The sequence below is a fragment of the Oncorhynchus gorbuscha genome, linkage group LG14 (genome assembly GCF_021184085.1).
Source record: "Oncorhynchus gorbuscha isolate QuinsamMale2020 ecotype Even-year linkage group LG14, OgorEven_v1.0, whole genome shotgun sequence".
In the NCBI taxonomy this organism is placed as follows: Eukaryota; Metazoa; Chordata; class Actinopteri; order Salmoniformes; family Salmonidae; genus Oncorhynchus; species Oncorhynchus gorbuscha.
Genome location: NC_060186.1, coordinates 76,973,614 through 76,989,526, shown reverse-complemented (window position 1 = coordinate 76,989,526; position 15,913 = coordinate 76,973,614).

Sequence of the window (15,913 nt, the reverse complement as noted above, 5' to 3'; positions counted from 1 at the left end):
TGTAGGGTGTAATTTGAGACACAAAAGGATTCCTAAAAGACACTCATACCACTGCCTGCCTACTTTCTGTAATTACAGAACCAATAATGTAAAAAAACAAATTAAATGATTATTTCCAGAGTTTAATTTAAATATTGATGAATGCTACAACTGCTCTTTATATGTTTTATAATATTATTTTGTATATAAGGACTTCTGAAGAATAAAACATTTTAATTTCTTGTTAATAATTTCTATGCCAGTGAATGAAAAGTGAGATTTTTTTTTTTGTGGTGGTTTTTTTAACAATGAAGAAAATATTACTGATGCTGTTTCTCCTATTGTTTTTCACCAAAGTGATTATACATTTGATTAAAGGGAGAGGTAGAACCACAGACACCCTATTACATCACAGAGTACATTCCATTTCTAATATGTAACTCTATGGATAGAACGATCCAAACTGTTAAGACTTGACCATACACAAAACCTACATTCTCTAACACATCTGAAACACACAGTCAACAACCTTACCAAACGTGACAACAGCTAAACGCTGATTCTAGAAAGTAACTTACCTACACATGGAGCTGGCTATATACAGTAATTTATCTAGATATGGAGCTGGCTATTTACAGTAACTTATCTAGCTATGGAGCTGGCTATTTACAGTAACTTAACCAGATATGGAGCTGGCTATTTACAGTAACTTATGGAGCTGGCTATTTACAGTAACTTATGGAGCTGGCTATATACAGTAACTTAACCAGATATGGAGCTGGCTATTTACAGTAACTTATGGAGCTGGCTATATACAGTAACTTAACCAGATATGGAGCTGGCTATTTACAGTAACTTATGGAGCTGGCTATATACAGTAATTTATCTAGATATGGAGCTGCCTATTTACAGTAACTTATCGAGCTGGCTATTTACAGTAACTTAACCAGATATGGAGCTGGCTATTTACAGTAACTTATGGAGCTGGCTATTTACAGTAACTTATGGAGCTGGCTATTTACAGTAACTTATGGAGCTGGCTATTTACAGTAACTTAACCAGATATGGAGCTGGCTATATACAGTAACTTATCGAGCTGGCTATTTACAGTAACTTATCTAGATATGGAGCTGGCTATTTACAGTAACTTATCGAGCTGGCTATTTACAGTAACTTAACCAGATATGGAGCTGGCTATTTACAGTACCTTAACCAGATATGGAGCTGGCTATATACAAATCAAATCAAATCTAATTTTATTTGTCACATACACATGGTTAGCAGATGTTAATGTGAGTGTAGCGAAATGCTTGTGCTTCTAGTTCCGACAATGCAGTGATAACCAACAAGTAATCTAACTAACAATTCCAAAACTACTGTCTTATACACAGTGTAAGGGGATAAAGAATATGTACATAAGGATATATGAATGAGTGATGGTACAGGGCAGCATACAGTAGATGGTATCGAGTACAGTATATACATATGAGATGAGTATGTAGACAAAGTAAACAAAGTGGCATATTTAAAGTGGCTAGTGATACATGTATTACATAAGGATGCAGTCGATGATATAGAGTACAGTATATACGTATGCATATGAGATGAATAATGTAGGGTAAGTAACATTATATAAGGTAGCATTGTTTAAAGTGGCTAGTGATATATTTACATCATTTCCCATCAATTCCCATTATTAAAGTGGCTGGAGTTGGGTCAGTGTCAATGACAGTGTGTTGGCAGCAGCCACTCAATGTTAGTGGTGGCTGTTTAACAGTCTGATGGCCTTGAGATAGAAGCTGTTTTTCAGTCTCTCGGTCCCAGCTTTGATGCACCTGTACTGACCTCGCCTTCTGGATGATAGCGGGGTGAACAGGCAGTGGCTAGGGTGGTTGATGTCCTTGATTATCTTTATGGCCTTCCTGTAACATCGGGTGGTGTAGGTGTCCTGGAGGGCAGGTAGTTTGTCCCCGGTGATGCGTTGTGCAGACCTCACGGCAGTTGCCGTACCAGGCGGTGATACAGCCCGCCAGGATGCTCTCGATTGTGCATCTGTAGAAGTTTGTGAGTGCTTTTGGTGACAAGCCAAATTTCTTCAGCCTCCTGAGGTTGAAGAGGCGCTGCTGCGCCTTCTTCACGACGCTGTCAGTGTGAGTGGACCAATTCAGTTTGTCTGTGATGTGTATGCCGAGGAATTTAAAACTTGCTACCCTCTCCACTACTGTTCCATCGATGTGGATAGGGGGGTGTTCCCTCTGCTGTTTCCTGAAGTCCACAATCATCTCCTTAGTTTTGTTGACGTTGAGTGTGAGGTTATTTTCCTGACACCACACTCCGAGGGCACCTCACCTCCTCCCTGTAGGCCGTCTCGTCGTTGTTGGTAATCAAGCCTACCACTGTTGTGTCGTCCGCAAACTTGATGATTGAGTTGGAGGCATGCGTGGCCACGCAGTCGTGGGTGAACAGGGAGTACAGGAGAGGGCTCAGAACGCACCCTTGTGGGGCCCCCGTGTTGAGGATCAGCAGGGAGGAGATGTTGTTGCCTACCCTCACCACCTGGGGGTGGCCCGTCAGGAAGTCCAGTACCCAGTTGCACAGGGCGGGGTCGAGACCCAGGGTCTCGAGCTTGATGACGAGCTTGGAGGGTACTATGGTGTTGAATGCCGAGCTGTACAGTAACTTAACCAGATATGGAGCTGGCTATTTACAGTAACTTATCTAGATATGGAGCTGGCTATATACAGTAACTTATGGAGCTGGCTATATACAGTAACTTAACCAGATATGGAGCTGGCTATTTACAGTAACTTATCTAGATATGGAGCTGGCTATATACAGTAACTTATGGAGCTGGCTATATACAGTAACTTAACCAGATATGGAGCTGGCTATATACAGTAACTTATCTAGATATGGAGCTGGCTATATACAGTAACTTATGGAGCTGGCTATATACAGTAACTTAACCAGATATGGAGCTGGCTATATACAGTAACTTATCTAGATATGGAGCTGGCTATTTACAGTAACTTATCTAGATATGGAGCTGGCTATATACAGTAACATATGGAGCTGGCTATATACAGTAACCAGATATGGAGCTGGCTATATACATTAACTTAACCAGATATGGAGCTGGCTATTTACAGTAACTTATCTAGATATGGAGCTGGCTATATACAGTAACTTATGGAGCTGGCTATATACAGTAACTTAACCAGATATGGAGCTGGCTATATACATTAACTTAACCAGATATGGAGCTGGCTATTTACAGTAACTTATCTAGCTATGGAGCTGGCTATATACAGTAACTTATGGAGCTGGCTATATACAGTAACTTAACTAGATATGGAGCTGGCTATATACAGTAACTTATCTAGATATGGAGCTGGCTATATACAGTAACTTAACCAGATATGGAGCTGGCTATATACAGTAACTTATCTAGATATGGAGCTGGCTATATACAGTAACTTATGGAGCTGGCTATATACAGTAACTTAACCAGATATGGAGCTGGCCATATACAGTAACTTATCTATATATGGAGCTGGCTATTTACAGTAACTTATCTAGATATGGAGCTGGCTATATACAGTAACTTAACCAGATATGGAGCTGGCTATATACATTAACTTAACCAGATATGGAGCTGGCTATTTACAGTAACTTATCTAGATATGGAGCTGGCTATATACAGTAACTTATGGAGCTGGCTATATACAGTAACTTAACCAGATATGGAGCTGGCTATATACATTAACTTAACCAGATATGGAGCTGGCTATTTACAGTAACTTATCTAGCTATGGAGCTGGCTATATACAGTAACTTATGGAGCTGGCTATATACAGTAACTTAACTAGATATGGAGCTGGCTATATACAGTAACTTATCTAGATATGGAGCTGGCTATATACAGTAAATTAACCAGATATGGAGCTGGCTATTTACAGTAACTTGTCTAGATATGGAGCTGGCTATGTACAGTAACTTATCTAGATATGGAGCTGGCTATATACAGTAACTTATGGAGCTGGCTATATACAGTAACTTAACCAGATATGGAGCTGGCTATATACATTAACTTAACCAGATATGGAGCTGGCTATTTACAGTAACTTATCTAGCTATGGAGCTGGCTATATACAGTAACTTATGGAGCTGGCTATATACAGTAACTTAACCAGATATGGAGCTGGCTATTTACAGTAACTTATCTAGATATGGAGCTGGCTATTTACAGTAACTTATGTAGATATGGAGCTGGCTATTTACAGTAACTTAACTAGATATGGAGCTGGCTATATACAGTAACTTATGGAGCTGGCTATATACAGTAACTTATCTAGCTATGGAGCTGGCTATTTACAGTAACTTATCTAGCTATGGAGCTGGCTATATACAGTAACTTATCTAGCTATGGAGCTGGCTATATACAGTAACTTATGGAGCTGGCTATATACCGTAACTTAACTAGATATGGAGCTGGCTATATACAGTAACTTATCTAGATATGGAGCTGGCTATATACAGTAACTTAACCAGATATGGAGCTGGCTATTTACAGTAACTTATCTAGATATGGAGCTGGCTATTTACAGTAACTTATCTAGATATGGAGCTGGCTATTTACAGTAACTTATCTAGATATGGAGCTGGCTATATACAGTAACTTATGGAGCTGGCTATATACAGTAACTTATCTAGATATGGAGCTGGCTATATACAGTAACTTATCGAGATATGGAGCTGGCTATATACATGAACTTATCTAGCTATGGAGCTGGCTATATACAGTAACTTATGGAGCTGGCTATTTACAGTAACTTATGGAGCTGGCTATATACAGTAACTTAACTAGATATGGAGCTGGCTATATACAGTAACTTATCTAGATATGGAGCTGGCTATATACAGTAACTTATGGAGCTGGCTATTTAGAGTAACTTAACCAGATATGCAGCTGGCTATTTACATGAACTTATCTAGATATGGAGCTGGCTATATACAGTAACTTATGGAGCTGGCTATTTACAGTAACTTATCTAGATATGGAGCTGGCTATTTACATGAACTTATCTAGCTATGGAGCTGGCTATTTACAGTAACTTAACCAGATATGCAGCTGGCTATTTACAGTAACTTATCTAGCTATGGAGCTGGGTATTTACAGTAACTTATCTAGATATGGAGCTGGCTATATACATGAACTTATCTAGCTATGGAGCTGGCTATTTACAGTAACTTATGGAGATGGCTATTTACAGTAACTTATCTAGATATGGAGCTGGCTATTTACAGTAACTTATCTAGCTATGGAGCTGGCTATTTACAGTAACTTATGGAGCTGGCTATTTACAGTAACTTATCTAGATATGGAGCTGGCTATTTACAGTAACTTATGGAGCTGGCTATTTACAGTAACTTATGGAGCTGGCTATATCCAGTAACTTAACTAGATATGGAGCTGGCTATATACAGTAACTTAACTAGATATGGAGCTGGCTATATGAAACCCCCTTCAGGCTCCCCCAACCCCACACCCTACACAAGTACACATACACAAGCTGCTCCACCTGACCCCTCCCTCCTCTCTCTTTTGTTCTCCTAAATTGGCTTGAAATTCAAGTCTGTTTCCACGGTTACCCCCTCGAGCTGGCAATGGTGAAACAAAAACAGCCGAGGGGCTGAAAAGACCCCCTTACACCTCCACACACACAAACCCTCCCTAAGAGAGAGAGAGAGAGCTCAGCCAAACACACACACACACACACACACACACACACACACACACACACACACACACACACACACACACACACACACACACACACACACACACACCCTCCCTAATAGAAAGAGCTCAGCCAAACACACACACACACACCCTCCCTAACAGAGAGCGCTCAGCCGAACACACACACACACACACACACACACACACACACACACACACACACACACACACACACACACACACACACACACACACACACACACACACACACACACACACCCTCCCTAACAGAGAGCTCAGCCGAACACACACACACACACACACACACACACACACACACACACACACACACACACACACACACACACACACACACACACACACACACACACACACCCTCCCTAACAAAGAGCTCAGCCAAGCAGATGCCGCGGTTTGCGGGGTGAGACCCTGCTCTGCCATAAAAACAGTGGCATATGCCAAGCCTCTTGCCCTGCATGCACTACGCAGCACACACACACACACACACACACACACACACACACACACACACACACACACACACACACACACACACACACACACACACACACACACACACACACACACACACACACACACACACACACACACACACACACACACAGAGCAGACTAGACCACAGAGCCCATTAAAACACACACACTTTCAGGCAGTCATAGGCCACCGACTCAGGGTTAAGGTCAACCTATCCACCTCACACCCCCTCCACACACACAAACACAGACACACACAGACGTCCTAAAAAAGCCCTTCATGTTGAAGGCCTGGTTTTGGGGCTGTGAATGTGTTTAGGAAGGGGGAGCAGCCCAGATGGAAGGCAGTAGGTTAAGTTCGCTATAAAGAGAAATATCATTAAAAAATCCCCCTGCCTTGCCTTGGGCACTACGTCAAAAACAATTATGGACCTGTCAGAGCACAATCTGGCTCCTCTGTGGGGCTCATGCCTGGTATTGCCTGGGTCACACACACACACACACACACACACACACACACACACACACACACACACACACACACACACACACACACACACACACACACACACACACACACACACACACACACACACACACACACACACACACACATATACAGGAACCGTGGAGGAACATCAGGAGAAGCCCAGAGGTCACCATTTATAGGTCAGGGGTCAGAGATTAAAGGTGATCTCAGAGAGAAGTTACACCTTACAGGTCAAGGGTCAGAGGTTAAAGGTGATCCCAGAGAGAGGTTACACCTTATAGGTCAGGGGTCAGAGATTAAAGGTGATCCCAGAGAGAGGTTACACCTTATAGGTCAGGGGTCAGAGATTAATGGTGATCCCAGAGAGAGGTTACACCTTATAGGTCAGGGGTCAGAGTTTAAAGTTGATCCCAGAGAGAGGTTACACATTATAGCTTGCTCGCCCCCATTGTGCCAAATGTTTGCAAACATAGGATGCATCCCAAATGGCCCCATATTCCCTATTTAGTGCACTACGTTTGACCATGGCCCATTGGTCTCTGGTTGAAAGTAGTGCACTAAATAGGGAATAGGGTGCCATTTGGGATGTAATCATAATCTTATCCTGAGGTAAATGGCCAGAGAAGAGATTAACATTCAAAGGTTAATTGATCAAATCAACTCGAGAGTCTGTGAATCGAGAGTCTGTGAATCAAGAGTCTGGGAGAGTAAAATTGGCCTCACCTTTCAAGCAAGTCAAGGGGTTGGGACGTTGAGAGAGGGAAGTTGGCATCCTCTCCTCATGCGACAGCTCATTCAGCTGGCTAACATCATGCTTTAGAGACTTTGAGATCCGTGTTCATATAACTTGGATTAACTCATGCAGTCTCTCATTATAAATCATGTTCAGATGTTGTCAATGGAAGATTTGTAGGAAAAGTTCAGACGAAATAGATCTCGAGGTAGTTCAGAGTTGGCCCTGAATGGAGAGTAACGACACAGCTGAATGGAGATTAACGACACAGCTGAATGGAGAGGAACGACACAGCTGAATGATAGTAATGACACAGCTGAATGGAGAGGAACGACACAGCTGAATGATAGTAACGACACAGCTGAATGGAGAATAATGACACAGCTGAATGATAACGACACAGCTGAATGATAGTAATGACACAGCTGAATGAGAGTAATGACACAGCTGAATGATAGTAATGACACAGCTGAATGATAGTAACGACACAGCTGAATGATAGTAACGACACAGCTGAATGGAGAGTAACGACACAGCTGAATGGAGAGTAACGACACAGCTGAATGATAGTAACGACACAGCTGAATGAGAGTAACGACACAGCTGAATGATAGTAACGACACAGCTGAATGGAGAATAATGACACAGCTGAATGATAACGACACAGCTGAATGATAGTAATGACACAGCTGAATGAGAGTAACAACACAGCTGAATGATAGTAACGACACAGCTGAATGGAGAGTAACGACACAGCTGAATGAGAGTAACGACACAGCTGAATGATAGTAACGACACAGCTGAATGGAGAATAATGACACAGCTGAATGATAACGACACAGCTGAATGATAGTAACGACACAGCTGAATGGAGAATAATGACACAGCTGAATGATAACGACACAGCTGAATGATAGTAATGACACAGCTGAATGATAGTAACGACACAGCTGAATGGAGAGGAACGACACAGCTGAATGGAGAGGAACGACACAGCTGAATGATAGTAATGACACAGCTGAATGAGAGTAACGACACAGCTGAATGATAGTAACGACACAGCTGAATGGAGAGTAACGACACAGCTGAATGGAGAGGAACGACACAGCTGAATGATAGTAATGACACAGCTGAATGGAGAGGAACGACACAGCTGAATGATAGTAATGACACAGCTGAATGATAGTAATGACACAGCTGAATGATAGTAACGACACAGCTGAATGGAGAGGAACGACACAGCTGAATGGAGAGGAACGACACAGCTGAATGGAGAGTAACAACACAGCTGAATGGAGAGGAACGACACAGCTGAATGGAGAGTAACGACACAGCTGAATGATAGTAATGACACAGCTGAATGGAGAGGAACGACACAGCTGAATGGAGAGGAACGACACAGCTGAATGATAGTAACGACACTCTCCTCGGGGACCCCCAGGCGCTTAACTATTCCACGGCTATCACACCTGATTCAAATTGTCAACGAATCATCAAGCCTGTGACCAGGTGAGTTAGTTCAGAACTACAACAGAATTGTGAAACGTCTGCCCCCCCCCCCACCGAGGAGAGGATTTTGAGAGCCACTGATCTAGAGAATAGGGTGCCATTGGGGAGTCAGACATCCTGTTGACGTGTGGTCAAAGAGGATGGAATGGAATCAGCCTGGATCACTAGGTGTAGAGAGGGATGTTTCCCTCACAGCCATTAGTCATCTGGTAAAACCTTCCACTGCCACTGCTCACACACAGCGTTCTACCTGTTACCCTGACAACTGCCCGCCCGCACCGAGGGACTGTGGAACCCTCTCTCCTCTCACACACGGACTCACTCACATACACACACACACACATTCTCATAGACACACTTACAATACATACAGTATTCACACACACCTAAACAGTTTTTCTCTCTCTCATATGCACACTCAAACACTCAGGCACACACACACACAGTACACACACAGTACACACACAGTAAACACACAGTACACACACACAGTACACACACAGTACACACACACAGTAAACACACAGTACACACACACAGTACACACACAGTACACACACAGTACACACACAGTACACACACACAGTACACACACAGTACACACACACAGTACACACACAGTACACACACAGTACACACACACAGTACACACACAGTACACACACACAGTACACACACAGTACACACACAGTACACACACACAGTACACACACAGTACACACACACAGTACACACACAGTACACACACACAGTACACACACACACAGTACACACACAGTACACACACACAGTAGACACACACACAGTAGACACACACACAGTACACACACACAGTACACACACAGTACACACACACAGTACACACACAGTACACACACACAGTAGACACACACACAGTACACACACACAGTACACACACACACAGTACACACACACAGTACACACACAGTACACACACACAGTAGACACACACACAGTACACACACACAGTACACACACACAGTAGACACACACACAGTACACACACACAGTACACACACACAGTAGACACACACACAGTACACACACACAGTACACACACACAGTACACACACAGTACACACACACAGTACACACACAGTACACACACACAGTAGACACACACACAGTACACACACACAGTACACACACACAGTAGACACACACACAGTACACATACACAGTACACACAGTACTAAAAGGGCTTGGCCTCTGGCCTCTGGCCTCTGGCCTCTGGCCTCTGGGTCTCTGGCCTCTGGCCTCTGGCCTCTGGCCTCTGGCCTCTGGTCTCTGGTCTCTGGCCTCTGGCCTCTGGTCTCTGGTCTCTGGCCTCTGGCCTCTGGCCTCTGGTCTCTGGCCTCTGGTCTCTGGCCTCTGGCCTCTGGCCTCTGGCCTCTGGCCTCTGGTCTCTGGTCTCTGGCCTCTGGCCTCTGGCCTCTGGGCCTCTGGTCTCTGGCCTCTGGCCTCTGGTCTCTGGTCTCTGGCCTCTGGCCTCTGGGTCTCTGGTCTCTGGCCTCTGGCCTCTGGCCTCTGGGTCTCTGGCCTCTGGCCTCTGGCCTCTGGGTCTCTGGCCTCTGGCCTCTGGCCTCTGGGCCTCTGGCCTCTGGGCCTCTGGCCTCTGGGTCTCTGGCCTCTGGCCTCTGGCCTCTGGGCCTCTGGCCTCTGGGTCTCTGGCCTCTGGCCTCTGGGTCTCTGGCCTCTGGCCTCTGGCCTCTGGCCTCTGGCCTCTGGGTCTCTGGCCTCTGGCCTCTGGTCTCTGGCCTCTGGCCTCTGGCCTCTGGCCTCTGGGTCTCTGGCCTCTGGCCTCTGGGTCTCTGGCCTCTGGCCTCTGGCCTCTGGCCTCTGGCCTCTGGCCTCTGGCCTCTGGCCTCTGGTCTCTGGTCTCTGGCCTCTGGTCTCTGGCCTCTGGGTCTCCATAATGTGGCCAAACATTCTCATTGTATTATAATCACAGCATCCTGTTTGTGACCTAGTGACATCACTTCCTACTTCCTGCCTGATTAAAACAAATGCAGAACATGCCGGCGGAGGCCAATGGCTTTTCTCACGCATCTCTCCCTGAGATCGCAGATCTGAATTCCAACGGGCACCCTATTGACTTATACTGCGCACAGGGCTCTGGTCTAAAGTAGTGCACTATATAGGGAATAGGGTTCCATAGGGCTCTGGTCTAAAGTAGTGCACTATATAGGGAACAGGGTTCCACAGGGCTCTGGTCTAAAGTAGTGCACTATATAGGGAATAGGGTTCCATAGGGCTCTGGTCTAAAGTAGTGCACTATATAGGGAATAGGGTTCCACAGGGCTCTGGTCTAAAGTAGTGCACTATATAGGGAATAGGGTTCCACAGGGCTCTGGTCTAAAGTAGTGCACTATATAGGGAACAGGGTTCCACAGGGCTCTGGTCTAAAGTAGTGCACTATATAGGGAATAGGGTTCCACAGGGCTCTGGTCTAAAGTAGTGCACTATATAGGGAATAGGGTTCCATAGGGCTCTGGTCTAAAGTAGTGCACTATATAGGGAACAGGGTTCCATAGGGCTCTGGTCTAAAGTAGTGCACTATATAGGGAATAGGGTTCCATAGGGCTCTGGTCTAAAGTAGTGCACTATATAGAGAATAGGGCTCTGGTCTACAGTAGTGCACTATATAGGGAATAGGGCTCTGGTCTACAGTAGTGCACTAGATAGGGAATAGGGCTCTGGTCTAAAGTAGTGGAACACACTCCATTTGGAAGTCCTGTGATTTGCGGTCAGCTCTGTACTCTTCTGGCGTTGCAGGGTGGAAACATGGGCTTTTCAGGAAACAACGGCCACACAAATACGGGACAGGGGAAACAAACATTCCTAATCAACTGGATTTATTCTGTTAAGGGAAAACAGGGAGATCTTTGTGTTGATGTCATTGGTTAGGAATGAGGAAGCATGGTTTCTGACAATCTCCTGTTGTTTCTCTTTACGGAACCCTAAATATGTGGTCATATTCTCAAGAGATCCCCATACATGGAGATTGAAATTCCGTTGGCAATATTGTCTTGCTCATTGAAGGAATTCTGTTTAGACACAGTCATAAAACAATGGTTTAGACAACAAGTACAATAGCCAAGTAACACACCACCAAAACAGAACAATAAGGAAAATAACAAAAGCACAAAGGCATGTAATGGTATGAATGAAAGAAAAACACTAATCGTTCTAGAAATATCAAACATAAATACATAGAAATGTCTCACAGTGCAGTGCAGTGTGTTGCCTGTGTCTCACAGTGCAGTGCAGTGTGTTGCCTGTGTCTCACAGTGCAGTACAGTGTGTTGCCTGTGTCTCACAGTGCAGTACAGTGTGTTGCCTGTGTCTCACAGTGCCGTGTGTTGCCTGTGTCTCACAGTGCAGTGTGTTGCCTGTGTCTCACAGTGCCGTGTGTTGCCTGTGTCTCACAGTGCAGTGTGTTGCCCATGTCTCACAGTGCAGTGTGTTGCCAAAGTCTCACAGTGCCATGCAGTGTGTTGCCAATGTCTCACAGTGCCATGCAGTGTGTTGCCAATGTCTCACAGTGCCATGCAGTGTGTTGCCAATGTCTCACAGTGCCATGCAGTGTGTTGCCAATGTCTCACAGTGCCATGCAGTGTGTTGCCAATGTCTCACAGTGCCATGCAGTGTGTTGCCAATGTCTCACAGTGCCATGCAGTGTGTTGCCAATGTCTCACAGTGCAGTGCAGTGTGTTGCCCATGTCTCACAGTGCAGTGCAGTGCAGTGCGTTGCCCATGTCTCACAGTGCAGTGCGTTGCCCATGTCTCACAGTGCAGTGTGTTGCCCATGTCTCACAGTGCAGTGTGTTGCCCATGTCTCACAGTGCAGTGTGTTGCCCATGTCTCACAGTGCAGTGTGTTGCCCATGTCTCACAGTGCAGTGTGTTGCCCATGTCTCACAGTGCAGTGTGTTGGCCATGTCTCACAGTGCAGTGTGTTGCCCATGTCTCACAGTGCAGTGTGTTGCCCATGTCTCACAGTGCAGTGTGTTGCCCATGTCTCACATTGCAGTGTGTTGCCCATGTCTCACAGTGCAGTGTGTTGCCTGTGTCTCACAGTGCAGTGTGTTGCCCATGTCTCACAGTGCAGTGTGTTGCCTGTGTCTCACAGTGCAGTGTGTTGCCCATGTCTCACATTGCAGTGTGTTGCCCATGTCTCACAGTGCAGTGTGTTGCCTGTGTCTCACAGTGCAGTGTGTTGCCCATGTCTCACAGTACAGTGTGTTGCCCATGTCTCACAGTGCAGTGTGTTGCCCATGTCTCACAGTGCAGTGTGTTGCCAATTGAGTGCTACAGTCAGAGCCTTCTTCTCCTGGGCAGCTGGGCCCTGATTCCGACCCGAGTTAAGTTGCATACAAAGGGAATGTAGCGCAGAACAAGCTGTAACAGTTTAAACTCGACGCATGGCGCCAACACTTGGCCATGTCATCACACAGTTCCATGGTTAGCGCAGGCAACAGACGAGGGTATAGCCTACAAGTGTACACTATTATCCCTATTATAATTCTATGTACACTAATCTTCCAACATTACCATGGTTACAGAACTGAATGTGGACATTTTCTGAATGAATAAAACCTCAAATGTATTTTTGATTCATCAATATATTTATTTAAAGCCTCTCCAAAATGTTTATTTTTTTCTGATTCATACATACTTTCATAACCCCAAACATCTACAAGATCAGAGTGTTTTTATTATCCACCAGTTGGTGTTGAAACATATTTCAAATATACATATATTTAACTGTTTCTTTAATTGATCCCTATTTTCTGAATCCGTGTTCTCTCTATCGATGTATTCTGGTCTGTCGACAAAATTCAAATGAAAGCTACATTGTATTTAAAGGAATGGCTTAAGTTAAGTGTACTGAAAACCATATTCAATGAAAACTCCACGAGAAAATCTGTGTGGCCAGCAAGTGGGAGGGTTTTCAGCTGTTGAATTACATTTATTCAGCGCTCGCAAGAGAACCACGCCTCCAAAACTCGTTATGCACCAGCATAAAATAAGTCTAAATACCAACTACTAAGAAATGCGTAGGAAAGGTGTAGTTTCCTAAATCTGAATCGGGCCCAGGTGCATACAGCCGGCCTTCCTCATCTGTGGTTGTAGTTCCACTGATTAACACTAGGTGTCAGTAAAACGCTCCCTGACCGTCAGTCACTGTGGCCAGTGCCGTCAAGCTACTCTGTTGTGCACCGGTGATGAACTTATTTCTTATGGTTCAGTGTTGTTTTCTATCAAGAAACAGAAACAGAATATGCATATGCTATCCTATTGCTTCAATAATCTTAAAGTTGGGTTTTACATCATTGAGGAGAGATCAAACAAAGTCATGTCCCTATTGCAGATCTTTATCTCTGAAATGAACCGTATAAAAAACGACCAGTTCAGTCACATTACATATCAGGGTTACAACAGGTGAGGCCGTCTGAATCCTACCAGAAACACCGTACCAGGGATACAACAGGTGAGGCCGTCTGAATCCTACCAGAAACACCGTACCAGGGTTACAACAGGTGAGGCCGTCTGAATCCTACCAGAAACACCGTACCAGGGTTACAACAGGTGAGGCCGTCTGAATCCTACCAGAAACACCGTACCAGGGTTACAACAGGTGAGGCCGTCTGAATCCTACCAGAAACACCGTACCAGGGTTACAACAGGTGAGGCCGTCTGAATCCTACCAGAAACACCGTACCAGGGTTACAACAGGTGAGGCCGTCTGAATCATACCAGAAACACCATACCAGGGATACAACAGGTGAGGCCGTCTGAATCCTACCAGAAACACCATCCCAGGAATACAACAGGTGAGGCCGTCTGAATCCTACCAGAAACACCATCCCAGGAATACAACAGGTGAGGCCGTCTGAATCCTACCAGAAACACCGTACCAGGGATACAACAGGTGAGGCCGTCTGAATCCTACCAGAAACACCGTACCAGGGATACAACAGGTGAGGCCGTCTGAATCCTACCAGAAACACCGTACCAGGGATACAACAGGTGAGGCCGTCTGAATCCTACCAGAAACACCGTACCAGGGATACAACAGGTGAGGCCGTCTGAATCCTACCAGAAACACCGTACCAGGGTTACAACAGGTGAGGCCGTCTGAATCCTACCAGAAACACCGTACCAGGGTTACAACAGGTGAGGCCGTCTGAATCCTACCAGAAACACCGTACCAGGGTTACAACAGGTGAGGCCGTCTGAATCCTACCAGAAACACCGTACCAGGGTTACAACAGGTGAGGCCGTCTGAATCATACCAGAAACACCATACCAGGGATACAACAGGTGAGGCCGTCTGAATCCTACCAGAAACACCATCCCAGGAATACAACAGGTGAGGCCGTCTGAATCCTACCAGAAACACCATCCCAGGAATACAACAGGTGAGGCCGTCTGAATCCTACCAGAAACACCGTACCAGGGATACAACAGGTGAGGCCGTCTGAATCCTACCAGAAACACCGTACCAGGGATACAACAGGTGAGGCCGTCTGAATCCTACCAGAAACACCGTACCAGGGATACAACAGGTGAGGCCGTCTGAATCCTACCAGAAACACCGTACCAGGGATACAACAGGTGAGGCCGTCTGAATCCTACCAGAAACACCGTACCAGGGTTACAACAGGTGAGGCCGTCTGAATCCTACCAGAAACACCGTACCAGGGATACAACAGGTGAGGCCGTCTGAATCCTACCAGAAACACCGTACCAGGGTTACAACAGGTGAGGCCGTCTGAATCCTACCAGAAACACCGTACCAGGGTTACAACAGGTGAGGCCGTCTGAATCCTACCAGAAACACCGTACCAGGGATACAACAGGTGAGGCCGTCTGAATCCTACCAGAAACACCGTACCAGGGATACAACAGGTGAGGCCG